Source organism: Misgurnus anguillicaudatus, chromosome 14, assembly GCF_027580225.2.
Source record: "Misgurnus anguillicaudatus chromosome 14, ASM2758022v2, whole genome shotgun sequence".
Classification (NCBI taxonomy): domain Eukaryota; kingdom Metazoa; phylum Chordata; class Actinopteri; order Cypriniformes; family Cobitidae; genus Misgurnus; species Misgurnus anguillicaudatus.
The window spans coordinates 25852123-25871193 of NC_073350.2; the positions used below are offsets into that span (position 1 = coordinate 25852123).

General features: G+C 39.1%; 1 protein-coding gene across 1 annotated transcript in view; it reads left to right on the plus strand.

Moving 5' to 3' along the window:
- Window positions 1-457: 457 nt before the first annotated feature.
- LOC129427329 (signal-induced proliferation-associated 1 like 2) overlaps window positions 458-19071 on the plus strand; it is a 77579-nt gene continuing 58965 nt past the window's right edge. Inside the window, exon 1 of the mRNA XM_055183737.2 lies at window positions 458-615. The gene's annotated coding sequence lies outside the window, so the exon portion shown is untranslated. The remainder of the gene's footprint in view (window positions 616-19071) is intronic.

Genomic DNA, 19071 nt, shown 5'->3' on the forward strand with positions numbered 1-19071 from the left:
ACGACTCTTGACAGGCTATAAGATGGCACGCATGTCACGGAGCAACTTCCATCAGAGCTAAAAATAACTTGACATTTTACTAGATCGTGCAAGGTTGTTCATACCAATAATACAGAGCTTTAATATATCCATTAGCCAATTTAAGACAAATTAAATAGAGCATTTATAAGGCAATATCTTACAATAAAGTGCTTCAAAACAATGCTCTTAAAATGCTAAATTTCTTTTAAATCTAATTACACCGCTTAATTTATTTAGCAGATGCAATATACTTAACATAGGCTATAAATTAGTCCTGTCTTATCGCAAAATAGCATCTTTATGTCCTCCAAACAGTTAAAGGGAGAGATTGACCGTCCTGATAGCAAATCATACGCCTTCGTCACAGGAGGCGGGGATATTCGCTCTCAATGGCGAATCAATAAGCAGGAGAGGCGGGACTTGCGCCGATGGGCCTGTCAGTCAGGCGCTGCCGCGTCCTGAGTCGTTTGAGTTGTTGTGCTTCTATTGTGGAAGAAGCGTCTCTTTGGGAAATAACGCGTGTGTTGACCCGAGGAATCGCTACGCTGTATCGTTTTCAAAAGATAATGGAATTGTAGTCTCTTGTCTGGCGAGGTAAGATGGATACATTAAATCTCACTCTTCTATTTAGACTAAAAGAAACTTTTTTGTAAAGGTGAACTCCGCGGAGCGTAGTGGGCTTTGCCCATAGAGATCTATCCGCGTCCACATCGCGTGTATATAAACATTAGCTGCCTCTATGAAGGTTTAGTAAATTATATATATAGTGTTTTCCTAAATGGATATATTTAGATGTCGACTTTAAGATAAAGGCAGTGAGGGGAAATTTTATCGCCGCTGACGCGTACGACTGTTGATAATTTAGTAGCACGAGTCAATATCAATCTATTGTCTGAGGGAATTAAAATATAAACGGTATATCGACGTGAGTTGTCAGGAGCTTGTTGTGACTCCTGTTGTGGGATATTTGCGATTGAAATGAAATATTTACGGAATATTCACCTTTCTGTTTACTTTCTGAAACTTATTAAATCATTTTAATGTCAAATATTTCATGCCCGCTTCAGACTCTCTGTTATTGATGCAGTTCGGAGCAAGTGAGTTCGGACCTAAGGATTTCAGTTTGTGCCATTTCAATGAGAGCATTTGCAGTTATCAATTATCTTCAATTCAATAGTGTGAAAGCTCATTCTGTCACTGAAAAACATTATCCGAAAGCACTCATTACTCAACGGTGTTGAAAACCCTGCCACGGTCCGAAATGGATTAGACTCGCTTAATTTGTAACGCTTTAAAGAGAAAAATTGTTTTTTTTAAAGGTTTCCTAGGCAGTAACCTTGGCAGCCAGCTGTTGCTTCTATCTTCTTGGCAGCCTACCCTGTAAATCTGCGTTTATATTCTCTCTTTGCTGGGTTTGAGTGAGTTTTTGATGCCCAAATTGAAGGGGTTTGTGCGCTTTGCATCCTGAAACCCTTTGTAGCTCCCAGGCTCTTTGTTTTAGGCGCATCCATTATTCAAATCTAGGCAAATACTTTGTTGTCATCTGTTAGAACTGAGTGACATTTAAATAAAACGTTTCCATCAAGAGAATACTAAAGATATCCGCCCTGAATCTCTTATTGCATGTCAAACGTAGAGTTGCAGATGGCTCGAATGCTCATTTAATGAGATTGCATATATTTTATCGTTGATTTAATTATAAATACCCCAAATGTAATTATATCCAACCTGGCTATTTAGTCAGAAACACCTCTCTTGAGAGTGTGGTTTGTGGTCCAGCAAAAAAACCTGCTTTCGAATTTTAACAAATATTAAGTGTTTACAGTGAATTGTTTCTTTTAAATGGTGAAATGCTGTTTTAAACCCTTCAATGAATGGTTTTGCTGCTATGTGTGGTCATTTGAAACCCCCTCGGGGTGGATTAGAAGTCAAACACCCCAAATGTCTGACAGCAGGGAACCCGTCAAAAACACTTTCCACAAGCTCAGGGTTCAAATCAATGGCCTTTGTGTCGCTACCCCTGACAGAAAACAAGCTCGAGGGCGATTTGTTTTTGTTAGCGGATTAATTTCCTCTCATGTGTCATGGCAGGCACCTGTCAACACTAGGGGACTCTTCACGGTAACCTCATGGGACTTTTCTGCTATCCTTACATACTGCGGTCAGGATAATTAAGTCTCCGGTTATTTCTTCGCAACTCTCTGGTCTCGTCCCTCAGGATCCAAGCGAACCTTGAGATCTTGGAAAAAGATTGGCAGATGTTTCTCAAGTTGTCTCGTGCAATGTAATTCGGGGAAATTACATTAGTCGCAACTGAGTTTGAGCCCGCTCTTGATTGATTGTTGATTGAGTTATCTAATTTTCAGCACACCCTGCTGACCCTGGCAACCAAATCAGAAGACCCCTCCCCATAGCGAGTGTGCTTTGTTTTTCATTGTTCATAGGCGACTGCGTGAGTCATATTTGTCTGTGTATGTTTCTGGGTCTGTCTCTATGGGAAGAGTGCTCAAAATGAGTTTTTTCATGTGCATTTCTGGTTCCCTAGGGATGATAAACAATCAGAGCATATTTGAGAGGACAGATCCTGCATGGTGGGGCACATTATGTGAATAGTTTGCATAATTCACAGATAATGGAAAGGAAGTAAGTTAAGATGGGTCTCAAGTTTACAAAATCAAGGTTGGTAGTTGAGAACACCGCAGGGAACACAATCCAAATGGCTTAATTTGAAGACTAAACAAACCTCTGCCCTTGTTATGACCTCTTTTTGAAAGACTTTGTCTTTTGGTTCTCTCAGAAAAGGAAGTATTTCATTATCCTGGGTCTCAGATCGGATGCGTTGTTTTTAATCTGTTTACCCATCTGTAAACTTCTAAAATGTCCTTAAATAGTCACATCCATCTTAGACATGGCTTGCTCGTGGGTTTGTGGTGAGAATGGCATCTAATAAAAAATGATTATGTATGTCAACTGGACACTATGAAAAATATTAACAGTGACTGCCAGTGGCAAATTGTGTTCAGTGCTGTCAACATCCATCAGACCCTTGAAGTGTTTTCTCAGAAACTGATGAAGAGGACAAAGGATCCACTGTTAATTTTTTGGTAGCAATGAGTGTAGTAAAGAGGGACAGGATTTTTTCCAATGGAATCGCGTCAGGAAAATGCATGGACACAGACAGGGATTAGTTATGGCCATCTGTTGCCCAAGAAATCAATAGCCAGACCTTTCTCAGCTTCCCCGCATGGGTACAGGAAAGATCACCGCAGCACATCGTCAACGGTACTTCAGTTTGGCCCAGAAAGACCCCAGATTCTCCATTTGTTTTATGTGTGTTTGCTTATGCACATTTGTGCCGCCTCTTAAAAGGGACCACCAAAATCCACATTCCTTCCACTATCCCTGCCCAGACAATCCTTAGCAAATCTCTTTAGACAAACGTTTTGAACGTTTAAAGTAGCTTGCTGTTATTTAGTTGCCAATGTCAATTTTAAAACTATTCATATGAGCCAAAAATATACTTTTACATGACACATGGGAATTGCATTTGTTCAGTGTTTTCAGTGTTCTTGTAACTCAGTTAGTAGAGCACTGCATTAGCAGCGCAAAGATCATCGGTTTAAGCACAAGGAACACTGAAATGCTTATCTTAAGTGCACTCTAAGTTGCATTGGATAAATGTATAATAAACATCTTGCGATGTGGATGTCTGATTTTTTTCGAGGTATTTAGTTTTCATTTGGTTACCCCAAACAATGGTGTATTTCGACTATATGAAATCAAATTTCATCCTTTTCCAGGAAAAGGGTTCCATTTAGTTGGCTATTAAGTTCAGACATTGAGTCCCGGTTATTTTCTTTCACTTCCCTTTCATGACTCTTTTGAAGGTGTCAACACAATGGACTGTCTTCCTATGACACTTCCCCAGCCTAAAGGCCTGGGAGTTTGGTTTTCAGGTCGGTAGAGAGTAGACCATTTCATCCTTATTGTGGTAGACAACCTTGAAGAGCTGACGCCAACTCTCACTTCTGCCTGAATGGTTTTGCTGACGTCTCTTGCGAAATCACCTGAATCACCTTAGCACTTTGGGTTACTGAATCCTTAATGTTCTGTGTTGGGTAAACTATAGAACAGGCTTTTTGTGATTTTGCTATGCAGTAAGCTAGTTTGTGTAATCACGTGGTGTCTGAACTTAAAGGTCAGGCAAAACTGAAGAAAATGCAGTCATGTGACTGCAAAGCTATTTAAGATTATTGACATTGTACTTGAAACCTTAGCTGGTTGACAGCCTTAGTAGTTTTGGACCCTTTACAGTTTGGTCACACATTATTCAATGTTTGATTCACCTGATCTAACACTTGCTCCATTCTAACAAAAACCTTACGTTTTATCAGTTGCTTTATCTTTATAGATTTTCAGTATCTTTGTAAAATTTTATAGCTCACAGTTCAGCCTCACATAAGAATCCAGCCATTTTGGAAGCTTCCCTCTTTGTTGCCTATTGCACAGGCCCATGGGAAAGTGATCGAGGCTGCTGGCAAACCCTATCAGATGCATGGAGCCATCTGCCTCCACACCTGACACTGTTACACTCGGTACCATCCATCCAGTCGGGTCTGAACCCCACCAAATGCTTTATTTGAATAACTATAGTTTCATTTCAGTCTTATTCACATATTTGGATATCTAGTGAATCTTTCACTTATTATAAGTGCACACATTCAGATCTATGTAATCCATGGATTGTGTGTAAAAAATTAGAGATGCACCAAAGTTTTGTCCACTGAACATTTTTGACCGAAAATGACATTATTTAGATAAAAAGCTGTTTAAATTTGATTCTGTTGCGTCAAAATTAATAATATTTAGTTTTATTTTATTTTCATCCAATTTTTGTGTTACTTGCAAAAAAGTTTGATTATTTTATTGTTTTGTAGTTATTGGTTTGTAGTCCAACTCGGATTTATTAAATTAATAAAACTAAAAAGTCTAATACAAGTATACAAAAACATAGATCATTTTTTAAAGTCTTTTTCAGGTTTTGGTTTTTGGTTAAGTCCATCCAGATTTTTTGGCATCGGTTTTGACCCAGAAGTTAAATTCGGGTGCAATCACTAACAAAAATGATTACAAATAATAAAGAATATCTACAGATTGAAAGAAGCAGGAGGATTTAAAAATGAAAGCCAATGAAAGTTAATATTAACTAGTATCACACATTCTGCCTTCAGAATAATTTACATATTTTCTGTATTAAGGTATTGCATGTTTATCATCTTTTCATATTTTCAACAGTTCTTTAATTTAAAAAAAATTATTTTGAACAACTGAAACTGATAAGATTAAATGGTTATTTTCTGCTATGTCGTGTTTGATTACATATTCATTCATCCATTTGGCCTAACCCTAACTTATGCTACGTACACACCAAACGCGGGGCATCGCTCTAGATTACTCGCGGGATTTTACTTGTCATGCGAATTTTTCGCTTGAGTTGTATATTTTCAATTTGGGCAAAGATGCGTTTGAGGCGAATAGTGAATAGAGGTGTTTTCATGCCCATATCGAGTCTTTGCATTGACTTTGTATGTAATCTACTCGCGCAAATCGTTGAACTCGCGTCTGGTGTGAACCCACAGTTATATTCCAATTACAAGGTATACATTTTATCATTATGTGTGTTCCTGAGAACTCACATCCTTTTGCGCTGCTAACGCAATGCTCTACCATTGAGCTACAGAAACCAACCTATGTGCTCTATTATAATTCTTGCCAATACAAATGTAACTAGTTGTAGATATGGCAAGGATACGTTTTTTCCATAAAATTTTAGCGTCACTAACTATAGTTTTTTCAAGCACAGAGAGTAAAGAAATTAGTTATCAATTTTATCTCTTTTCTTATAGCAGCCTTAACTTAAAATCAAACTGTGTAAAATCATACTTTGATTTTGATCAGGCTTGAACGTTCCCATTATCCTTAGGGATCATTTTCCTTCCTTTCCACCTGATATGTGAGAGTAACCCTGGATGACAAGCTGCTCAATATTTAAAATGACAAACGCTATAAACCAGGGCACCGAAGCGTACCGTCTACGTTAGGTTTTCCGTCATTGTCCTGCGCTGAGCTTTGTTTCGAGCTGTATCACAGCACAACCGAACAGATTGAAATATCAGCAGATAGGTTTCCACAGTTCCCCTTTGGCTGAACCGAATCTCATTCAAGGATCTTTGCTTATTGTGAGAGAGGGAGATTTCAGGAGGGTGGCTGACGCACAGAGACCTGTTTCCTTCTGGCTTCTCTCTCTCTCTCTCTCTCTCTCTCTCTCTCTCTCTCTCTCTCTCTCTCTCTCTGAACCAGATCTCTGTTCTCAGTGGGACTAATACGGCTCTCTCATGCTTGCTAAGTGGACTCTTTGGAGGTTTCCGTCACAAAGAGAGACTTCAAATGGGGACAGGCAGATCTATGTGAAATGCTCAAAGACATTCATGTCCTCATCTCTATCTCCTTTGTGTGCATGGAAAGATCAAACCCAGAGTCTTTCATTAACACCAGCAGGCTGAGCAAAGCGCTTCCACAATTAGATATTTTTAATTTTATAAAGAAGGGGGGATTGCCGGCGAAGCCTTGAGGGTGAAAATTGGAGGAATGTCACATCTTAACAAGTCTGTAATTGGCTGTCTGCTTTCACCTGAAGAAACGCAGTATGACTAATCAGATGATTGACAGGCACTTGTAAAAAAAAATGAATTATGAGCATAATAAGGCCTTGCATAAAGCTAACAGCTCCTGCCAAGTGTTGAGAGAAACAGTGGCTGCGTTGTACCTGTGTCGATTGTCATGGAGGCGTGTCCCAGGGCGAAAAAAGCAATAAAGACCGGGAGCTATAGCTTGGTTTCTGTGATGTCTTTGTTTTGCAATGTTTACTCTTCAACAGCCATGAATCACCGTGTCACAAGCCTGTCTTGACTGCTCCGTGCAGTTGCATCCAACTTGATTGTCTTCAATGTAATCATCTGATTGTTGATGGACGGTAGCCATCACTTAATGCAAGGATGGCGCAACAGTCTTTTTTGGTTTGGCATCATTGCGGTAGCTCTTTAGTTGTTCACTTCTTTCTGCGTATTTGCACAATGATTAAGTCCGTTGTATGCCAGACAGCGCCACCTCCACAGTGCTAGCCGAGCGGAAAGCTTATTATTTTTGCCCTACATTTCCTCTGTGCCAGGGATGGATGTGTAATTCCCATGACAGTGTGTATGTTTGTTTGCTCGGCCCGTTTTTTTAGTCATGCATGCACAAGGACGATTAAACGCATGTAATCCTGATGACTTGCTCTAATTGCACCTAAATGCACAGATTTAGAGCCTTTGTTTTTGGCTGCATCTTCAATCTCTCATGCACATTTACTGTTTAAAATAATCCTATGTTATGGCTGCAGTCTGCCCCGCTTATTGCTATCAGAGTACTAAATATATACCATAGAGATTTAGTATGACACGTCTTCTGGATGTAATTTACATATGTTGGTAATAATCAGCAGGGCTATTTGCAGCGGGAACAGCTGTTGTTTGTTGCAGCGCACTAGTTATTTTGCCTGGCCAGCAAAACCTCATAGTACTGTAATAAATCATAACCATTTTGTTTTGGAAGGTAATAACTTGCTGTAGTCTATTCACTTCGAAATTGGACTTTTTTGGACGTTATTCTTCATTTTTTTTAATATGCTTTTTTACATAACAGTTACAAGTAAGCTTTTCGCAATTTTGTGTAAGGTGTATAAGTGTTGCCATGTGACATTTTCAAAACATAGCTTTAATATTTCCGTAATTCTGTTTGGTGATGCTAGTAGTGGCACAGAAATTGCATGCTTTCCCTTTAGTTTTTTGATTTGCTTTCAATGCTTTTTCTTTTTATGTTCTCCTCTTCTTGCCCTTGGGGCCTTGTGAAGGCCATTTCTGAGGTGAGCCAGATGCAGAACCTCTTCTGACCTCTCATTGGTTACTTTAGCTGGGAAAGATAGACAGGTTTATTCATGAGGTCAAGGTGTCCCCGCCCCTAGGGTTTACTATTGTTCAATCTTATTGATCTCATTCCATTGACAGACCTGTCCACATTGGTTTGGAATGTGACTGTTGAATAGGCGTCAATCAAAAAGGACCATGTCAGCAAGGTCACCTTTAAATCCTTCTTGTTTGTTTGGAAGGTACAAAGGTTTAACCTTTGAAGGTTTTGAAAAATGTAATTTATATAAATCTGTATGTTATAATAAATAGTTCTGACTTTGCATTTAAAGGTAGAAAACGCGAAATGATAGTAAAGTGAGGCCGCATGTTTAAAAATCAGCTGGTTTATTGTTAATTCTTTTTACTTCGTGAAAAAATTAGTTTTACTGCTTAATTGTACATATATAGCAGGGTTTCCCGGAGAAAATTTGTTAGTTAACTTAAGGTGGTACTAGGGTAAGGCGGATTGGCTTTGCCAGGGGGCTTAGTAATCATAGTGGCGGGGCGCGTCATGATGTAAATGAAAATATTTTTATTCAAAACACTCAAATAAAACTTCTTTTATAAGAAACTATGACAGAAAATGAACACATACATACTAGATTATTAATTAATTAAATTCAGGAATAGCTATAATAAACACAAACTGAAGCAGATTTGTAGAACATCTGGCAAACAATGATAGATGGCGTGAAGATTGTAAAAACTGATTATTTCCCACTATTCGCACTATTCCCCACATTATCTTAAAGGAGGGTAACTACTGTAGCATGGAAATAATGCCCATAAATACCGTTAGCAAGAGCGCTCAAAAATTGAATTATATCGAATCAACAGGCACGTGCAACCTAGCTAGCAGGTTGCTCAAACAACAAAAATCACCAGCTATCTTACTTTAAATTAGGGCTGCAGCTATCGATTCTTTTTGTAATCGATTAATCTAGCACTGAATCGATTGATTAATCGAGTAATCGGATAAAATTTTGTGTGTGTTTTTAAACAACCAAAACAAATAATGCATCACGAAAATGACTTGGCTGTAAAATGTTCAAGCATTTGGCTTTTATTTCTTAAAAAAACAGAGGTATTTGGCTCCAAACAATAAGCCTATTTATTTCAATTTTACCCATTTATTGTTTATAAGTGCCAGTGCCAACAATTAAACACTTTAATTTATTAATATGCACAACAGGTTTCATGCTGTAATCTAGCCCTGACATCAAAGTAAATATCTGGTTTATGTACATTTCTACACCTGCAGCATTTACCATTAGGCTACTAACATATAATATATAATTTCTGGGGTGACCCTTTTTGCTATGGTAACAACCTGTGTGTGTCCGCGCACGTGACACCTGTGTTTGTATGTGTGCACGCGTTCTTCTGTGCATGAGGAAGAAGAGTGATACCCCAGTCAGACCAGTTGCTTCATTGCAATAGAACGCTGCATTTGGTTTGCATCACTTGCATTGCGGTGCATTTTAGGTTAAGAATCCGTTTGAAAAATCACAACATCACGTCCCGGTGAATACAGTGAATGCATGCTGAAATTATTGTTGCGTGGCTACATAAAAGTTTAAGCATATGTGATGCATTGCGCGATCGGTCTGACTCGCGTGAGAGAGAATAACTTATGCTAAACTCCAATAAGACAAAGATTATTATTATTGAACAAAATATGTCAGATTACAAGTTGCCCATATATGATTGCACTGTGGTGCCGTTTTTTGGTACACACACCTGTAAAGTGCATGCGTGTGTAGGCCGGATTAACATAAGGGCTAGGTGGGGCTGAAGCCCCAGGGCCCGCGGGATTAGGGGGCCCGTGATTGGCTGGAGGAAATGAGATTGTCAAATAATAGGTGGTTGATTTGTGTATAATAAAATAACAAGACGTTATTGGAAAATGTGACTTGAATTATATAATTCACCGCCCAATCAAATTAACTCTACAATATGCGCCATGACGTTGGGAAACGCCTCTTTTCGTTATGCTTTCATGAACATTGTAGCGCTATAAAACTCTCGCTGGAGCAATAGTTACGCCCCTCTCTTGCAGACAGACCCATCTCCGCTGGAGTTCAAAAATGCTGAAAAAAGTGAAAGTGGTTAACAAAAAAAGGAATACAATATTCACCCCCCTGCATCGTCACAGATCCGCGTGTATTATATAATAAATAGACTTCTGTTTTTTTTTTCTTCACAAATCAATATACTTTAGATATTATTTGATATACTAGGATGTTTAAAATCTCTAGTGTAATGGACAGGACACATTAAAGGATCAAAGGTCTATTTATCTCCACATATCATAAATATAAATTAGCATTATAACTTTTGAAGAGAAAATATAGGTGACAGGCATGGTTACGTTATAGGCTACATTTCCTATTTGCATAGACGAGAGTATTTATATAACGGCAATGAAGCTCATATGGCAAGAAATATTCTCAAATAATTAAAATAACAGCATAATGACATGAATAAACAGAAAAGGAAGCAAGATTGACATGCAAATTGTATTATTATTACCGGAAAAACAGCATTATTACTGAAATAAACTCTAAATACGCCAAACACGCTGTTATAACTGCAACAAGTCTACATAAGCTCAATAACAATTGAAAAAAATCATTATTATTTCCCAAAACGTTGTATGACAAACATTATATTTAAAGCAAATGTATTCTTACAATCATTCAAGATCAACACATTATTCCATATTACTGAGCGCGTTCGTCTCGCCTCGCTCTGTAATAATAGCGCGGATTGACAGGTGCGCTTCCCCGTCTATCAAACAGATCATTTTGTATAGTTCTCTTTAGAAAAATTAACCATAATTTTAACGGTTGACAAAGCGGTTTTTGTCAGATTGATTATGATTTGTATTACCTTAGTTTAACTAAAATGTCCATGGTTATGGATATTGTTATAAGACAATATAAATTTGGTTACTGTTGTTTTACAAATAAAAACTAAAAGACTATGTTAGTATAATTAAACAATGGTAAAATTAATAGCATACTTTATGTATATGCAATGTATATAAACACGGTAGAATATTTAACAAGATGTTATACATATAATTTTTTTAACTCGTGGTGTTTTGCCTTAATTGCTTCATACTGGGATTAAACAAATAAGATTACAGAAAAACTACTGAAAAACTTTATTTACATCCATTTAGAGCCAAATTACTGCATTTTTGTGTAAATCCGTGTTCATTCTGACCACAAAACATGCGCTATCACTTTAAATCAGCGCGTGCAGCTTGCGTGCCATACAGCAAAAATAGACTCGCTGCCGAAACGATCGCAGCACTGCTGCACCGCACCGCATCTGCAACGGATAGGACGGACCGCATACGTATGCTGTGTGAAAGCTCTAACCTGTTAACATGGCTACGTAAAAAATTACGCACAGCAAACGCACTGCATATGGAGTATGTGTTAAACAGGCGTAAAGCTCTGCAATGCTTGAGAGGTAGTGTAGCCAAAATCACCTTGTATATCAGCTCTTCAATAAACTCTTCTAAAATAACAATCATAGCATTTATGTAATTGTAAATGGAGTGTAAATGTAGGCTATTAATATCCCTCATGCTATCAACATGAGGGTGATGTTTTTGAACTATACTTAAATAATTCATGGTTAAGTACTTATTGAGGAAGTATGACTGAAGTAGGAGTAATGTTTTTGCTGATTTTTGGCAACCTTTATGTTTTTGAGTTCATATCTGGAGTAAATGCACTACATAGAGTACAAATGTTTTATCAATAAAATGTTCCCAAAATCTGTGCAGTGGAGGGTTACTGTGTTAAATAGCCTGAACTCTTTAGTGTGCAAAAATAATAATAATAAATAATGATAAAGAAAAACATTAATTAAATACATTGATTAATAACAATAAAAAATATGTAGGCTATTGCGGTAGAAGACTGGCTTGGCAATCAGATGAAGGGGGGCCTTTGGTGTTTGCTATAGCCCCAGGGCCCAAGGTCCTCTTAATCCGGGCCTGCGTGTGTGAAGGGGTTCTATTTAAAGCTATATACTCTCCTGCAATTGAACGTTAATACGTTTACTACTTAAAAACATAAACGCTAAACATCATATCTAGTCAAACGACATCGCTACAAATACAGTATGGGATTAAAATCAGCGGAAGCTACGTTACCCTGTTTCAGAGACGCTTGGTGTAACAGCAGTGGATGTTTTCGGTTCAGATGCTGAATTTAATGATAATGTAATGATCCCAAACTTTAGACATTCTCTCTCTGCCGTTTATGGACATATTTACTCTCCGCCATCGCGCCAACTAAATTCAAAATGTACCACGCGCTATGATGTGCTTCCTGAACATTGAACAATGGTCCGTGTGAATCAGATCTCGGCGCGTGTAGTGCGCGTCATAGGAATTTAACGAGGCTTCGAGGCAGAATTTTTGCCTCGAGGGATTTTTTGAATCGAGTAAATCGAGTAACTCGATGAATCGTTTCAGCCCTACTTTAAATTTGCAAGAACTATAGAGTAATACAATAAACCCAAAACATAAGTCCACTTACAGTTCTCACGGACGCGCGTTTTATCAACTGGCTGTCCTCCAGACAGTTGACGGACCATCTCGGTCGTGTGGCGCGCGTGCATGCTCGGGGTGTAAAGCGCGTCCGCGCTATTCTCCGAGATGTTAGATTAACTGGCTAGTTATCCTCCAGACAGTGACGGACCACGTCTTACTCTCATTTGGCCGTGTAGCGCACGTGCCTGCTCGCGGTGTGAAGCGCGTCCGCGCTGTTCTCCGAGATGCACTTGACGGCCTTTTGTGCAGCAAAATTTTTTTTGGGACGACCTAGTTAAGGCGGTAGGGTTTCCCAGCTTAGGTGGGTCGCCCGAACTGCAAAGTGCTGCTTTGTATAGTTTTACCATCCAGCAAACCGCACCACCAGGTTATTCCCATGAATGTTTGAATTAATCTGTATCAGCATTTAGAGATGTACATCGAGTGACAAAGGGATTATGGTTCAGGGACTGATGCTTCAGGATTAGATGACCTGTGCTTACTGATGAGTAGATACCCTGAGTCCATAGACCACGATGTGTAGTTGCCATTTGCTTTTTTTTAGTGGGGGTTGAGATAGTTGACCTGCTGTGCTCCAAAGCTGCAGGCCAGATAAGCGAGGATTAGCATCCTTTATAGCATTCCTCTTCCTCACTGTAGCGAGAGTGATGTCTCAATTGGAAGCACAGGGGAATTTAGGCTGGTGACATTGTAGATCCATTTAGACTCTTTCTGTTTTTATCTCATCCATCTTTCTTTATATATCACAGAAATAAGACGGTAGGCTTTAGCATTTTCTGGAAGCCCCTATGACCTGGGAAATTAGAGGCATTTGTGCAGGAAATTATGGGTGTGATTATAGTGGCAGGAAATGGCTGTCGGCAATTAAAAAAAGATGAGGAGAAAACACGTGTTGCCTTGAGATGCAGGTGCAGTCTTCAGAGTCTTCCGCTGGCTCGTCAATGTTAAACATTGCGGCGCAGTGTTGCGGGTGATCAAAGTCTCACCAGATCCGATTTCGGACAACAAGGTGTCTAAATGGCTTCAAAACTCTCGAGATTAGTAGTTTTGGTTGTGGATGGTTGTGGTTAAAAAGTTACTGTGAAAACTGTGACAGATGTTAATAAAGTGCTGATTTGCTATGCTTACCGCTGTCTGAAAAACATCATCTCATTTATATAATCTGTCAAATCCATAGATTTACACTGTATTTGTCTAGACATGCATGTATCTGGAGATATTGTTGGGTTAGGTTAGATTATTTTATTTGAGGGCAGAATAAGGGCAGATCTAATCATGTTCTCTTTCATGTTTTCCTGGGACTACTTTCTTAGATTTTGAGGCCTTTTCTCTGTTTCTGGCCACAATCAGGGATTCACATGAGTCTCTATGATTTTAATATAGACACATGATGGCATCAAGTACACCTGGCTGTCTTTTTATACACCCCACAGTAGATATTGAACTACATTGCAGATTACTAACACCTGCCATTGTTTTACATAATGGACCACAATACTGATCTCACATCAGCATAAAAAAAACAAGTGTCTTTGACCTTTTGCATGTTCAACATTTGGCTTGTTCTTCACGGTCTCATTGAAGTCCATTAAATCAATCAGCTGTTTCAATAAAATAATTATTGCTATAAAAATCTTTCGTCACGGGCATGATGAGGTTTTTACGAGCCAGACGTGTCACAGAAGAGTGTACGAGTCTGTCTGTACTTTTGTGTGTGTGTGTGTCCTATCTTTACATTGGAATTGATTAGCTGGTAGATGACCCGTCTGGTTCAAGGTTAATTGGACTTATTGTAGCAGATTGTGTTGTGAGACGAAGGTTGAGCAGCAGAGATGGGCTAGACACGGTTATAATGTGCCTGAATGTGCAGCCTTTCCACTCCAGTAAGCTGCAGAGCTTGCATCCAATCAGACACTGTGGTTTAGCCAGTTCTGCCTGTTATGTGCATTTTTAATATTTAAGAGAACCATGTATTGTTTGATGAACTCAAAAGCAGGATGGGATTATTGTTCGATTAATGCCAGTGTTTCGCTTTAGGGAACTGCTTTGTTGTGATGTTCCATGTGACTGTGTGTGTTTGGGTGTAAATGCGTGTGTTTACTTCGGTCTAATGCATTTTCCTGACTCAGCTAGCAGAGTGCTGGCTCAGCTCACTACATTGTATAGACGTCTAAACACACACACATTCTTAGACAGCATCCATATTTATTTATTTTTGGGCAGACTTCATGCATGTCCACTCCCTTTACACACTCATACGATGCCTTGTTGTTTTGCTTTTATTTTTTTTGGCATGAAACATCTTCTTTGCACCAATGACTGTGTTTAGTGAAATTGTGGTTATTTAATAAAATATCTCTTTTAATTTGTTTCGTAACAAGTACATAAATATTAATGACACTTAAAAAAAAAATGCTCGTTTTCCAGCTCCCCTAGAGTTAAACATTTGATTCTCACTGTTTTGGAATTCATTCAGCTGATCCTAGGGTCTGGCGGTACCACTTTTAGCATAGCTTAGCAGGAAAGTCCTTGGTTATTACGCCAGAATGAGAATATAGTTCCCAGCCATATCTGCTTAAAAAAATATCGCAACTTTTAATTTTTAGTTGGTCTTAGTATACGATGTACCTACAGAAGAGTCAAGTTTTAAATAGGGAAATTATTGAAACTCTTTGGTTATTTTTGAGCGCAATGCTAATGGTCTAATCAGATTCAATGGATTATGCTAAGCTATGCTAAAAGTGGTAGCGCCAGACCAGGTGATCAGCTGAATGGATTCCAAAGCGGTAAGAATCAAATGTTTAACTCTAGGGGAGATGGAAAATAAGCATATTTTCAAAAAAAAGTGTAGTGTCCCTTTAAGATATATTTATAAAATTAAATCAACCAGCCCTACACACACACTCTCACTAAACAGGCTTTGTCTCGGGATGTTGTCCGCATTTCATCGCTCCCACACAAACGCACAAATATAATAACTTCTAATTTTTAATGCATGTGTCAGCTTAGCGCATGGCATCCATACAGGTTTTGTAACAGGTTTGTTTGTCGACACTTAAATGTTATGAATAACACCAGCCCTCCGTCTGTCTTGTAGGCTGCATTTACACTGTTAAATGTATCGCACAGATCTGATATTTTGACAATTTCTATCTGAATAACTGCATTAGCATTCCATTAACCTTATTGCGACCATAAAGATTCTGTAATATTTATATCCTTTTTCTGTCACTCCTCTTTCGCTTCCCCCCTCTCTCTCTCTTGTTCTACCTTTCATCTGGGCTGGGGCTCATGAGATCGTTAGCGGATTTCAGTCTCGGTGGATTTCAGCAGTCAGAGGTCAGCGGTCTTCAGAGGCGTCACTCACTGAGCCTAAAGCTTTTGTTCCCATGCCGAGGGAAAGACCTTTTTCACGCCGCCTTTACTCCCGGAATGCCAGAGAGCACCAGGAGTGAGAAATTAAGGGAATGAACAGACAGACTAAGAAAGAAAGAGAGAGAGAGAAAGGCAAGCACAGCTGGGTCGCTGGAGAGAGGACAGTTTTATTTTATAGAGTCAGTGTGCTTTGTAATGTGAATTATAGAGCCTGGGGAATACTTCACAACACCCTGTGTCTTCATCCTTTTTTGCTCTCAATTAGGTTTCTTTTAAGCCCTGAAGTATAGTCTGTTTTTTAAGTGTACGCAAAAGTACGCTCAAAAAAGTACAAGCACGGTCAAACACACAGCTATGTAAAGTGATGCGCGGGTCGTCTCATAACCCGTGAGTAACCCGCTGGTCATGTATGTTGCGTGCAATTCCCTATAGCCTATATTAAATATTTGGGAATATATATTTTCATGTTTTATTACGTTTTTCGCTCAGGTTAAATTACGTAGGTCTACGTAGCTTCCGCAACGTAGCTTCCGCAACGTAGCTTCCGCAACTTAACTTGATATCCTCAAACCTTTGGCCTCATGTCACGAAAGCGCCAAGCAGCTCGCACTGCCAGCCACAACAACAAAACAAACAGAGAATACACATACAATGTACTAGGGGTGCACCGAAATTTCGGTCGCCGAAAATTTCGGCCGAAAATAGCATTATCAATTTCGGGCCGAAATAAAAATCCAGCCGAAAATGTAAACCGAAAATTAATGTCAACCGCGCCACTTCCATCTGTGCGGTAGCGCTTGGGTTTCATTCACGGTGATCAGTCCAGTCGTCACCCACCCCTCCCCTTCGTGCTCAAGCAGGTTTCACTCAGGGTCGAGCCGTTTGCACGCGTCTGCAAAGATTAAGCATGTCTTGATGTGTAAACTTTAGAGAGAGTCGCGCTAATGTGTCTCATACTGTAATCCATTAACGTACATTTGGCGAATAAAGCAACGAGAAACAACGTTTTTATGTGGAGCGACTGTTGCGCTGTTTGAGATTCACCCTCCTTCTCTGTTTGAGCGTGCGCATTTAAGTCCCCTTGGTAGTGCACATACTAGGGAGACGCGTTTAAAAAAAAAACAAGCAAACATAAAATCTCTCTGTTATTGATAGGGCACATATAAACAAAATTCTCTCCACAGTATTCTTTTTCTAATAAAAAAATGTGTTTATGTCTTAAATGTATGTATACATTACAGTCAGATTAACCTACTTAAGTCTGTGTCATTAATGTTAATCAAACAACCCATGACAAAGAGACAAATAGCTCTAAAAATAATAATATACATTTATTGTGTTATGATTCATTTAATTTGATTTCTGTAATGCTAATTTCAGACCTTATTAATGTACAACTTTGTTATTTTTTAGAAATGTTTGCAATTTCTTTATTGTTTATTAGATTTTTCCCACCCGCTTTTTGGTGATCGGAAAAATAATCTGATCTGTGCCTCAAAAACTGTAATGTGATCCGAACTGTGAGTTTTTTGATCCGTCACACACCCTTAGTTAGTACACAGTGAAAGCCATAAATGCAATTGTACTAATAATTGGCATAATAATTTCTTTCGGTGTTTCGGTTTCGGTTTTTCGGCCTTGGTTTGCTTTTTTCGGTTTTCTGTTTCGGCCAAGAATTTTCATTTCGGTGCATCACTACAATGTACATGGGGTTTCAAAAATCCCGCAGCGCGTGTACAGTATGCGCGCCATCTTGATGATGAAGGTTGCATCACGTGAACTGTACACGGATCCTTGCGTACACGTAAAAAATTGACTACACTTTGCCTTTAAAGGAACAGTTCATCTAATCATGAAAAGTAAATGTTGTTGTCCTAAACCCACCAGACTTTTTTGAGACTTAGAAAAAGCGTGAGCCTCTTCTGTCTACACAGACAAAGGACAATGTGATTTTGGAGCTTTTGCTCATAAATAAGCAGTTTTTCGTAACTGTACATGATTGTGACACAACTCTCTTTATAGCATGTTGCTTAACTTATTTACATCAATCGCTTCAGCTAATGATTTGATTTTCTTTTTCTCGCAAGATCCAATCCAGCATTTTTGATCAGTATTGGACCGATTCCAATACTAAAAATTGGATTTGTAAATACTTACTTATAACTTTTTCAGTTTCAAGTTGCCAGGTTCGAAACGACATCAAGGTGTGTAAAAGATGACAAAATTTTAATGCCATTTTGGTGGCATATAAACAACTCTCTTTCCCTTGAAGTTGCTTATGTACATGTGAAAAGCAGCCTTATGTTTTTCTAGTCAGTGTCTTTCTGTTTTCTCCTGAGCACGTCATTTCTTTCCCGACCGTGCAGCAGAATAAAGAGGGAATGCATTTGCGTCTGACCGACGATGTGATTGTGAATGGGAACCAGCTGTTTCCATACCTCTCCATTTCTCCTCTCAGAGCGTTCGTCCCACAGCAGGAGGGAACCAAGTGGAAACCGGCACCCAACAGCTGCACACGGACTCAGCAAGAAGCCAAAACAGACAGAATTTTTATGTCTTCGTTCAGTAGAAAAACAGGAAAGGAACGAAGCATCAGAAGTTTTATAGGGTCTAGCCTAGGAGTGTTAACGCTGGTTGGGTAAACCACACTTCAGCAGTATAAACAGAAGTGGGTGGAGAAACCAAGGGGTGCCGTAACTGACGGATGGACCCACGTCAGTCGGAAAGCCACAAGTGTTTCAGATCTGGTGACGTGACCTGGAGTGCCGGGGCACGGGGGCCGGTCTTTAGTCAAGAATTCGCACCTCTACCTCAGGAACAGCTGTTGCCTATCTCTTTGTGCTTGTGTTTGAGGGGGAAGGGTGGTCTGCTAAAGGAATATTCCGAGTTTATTTCATCCTAGCGTCTGTGTACCACATCTGTCACATGCTGTAGATTACCTCAGACAATAAATTAGTATTTACTGTAAACGTGCATCCCGTTTGTTGATAAACACTGAAGGAGATGTTTAAAAGATTGTCTGAGGTATTCAACAGCATGCCGATGCTGGTACATATACATTAGAATAAACAAAAAATGAAATATTGCTTTAAA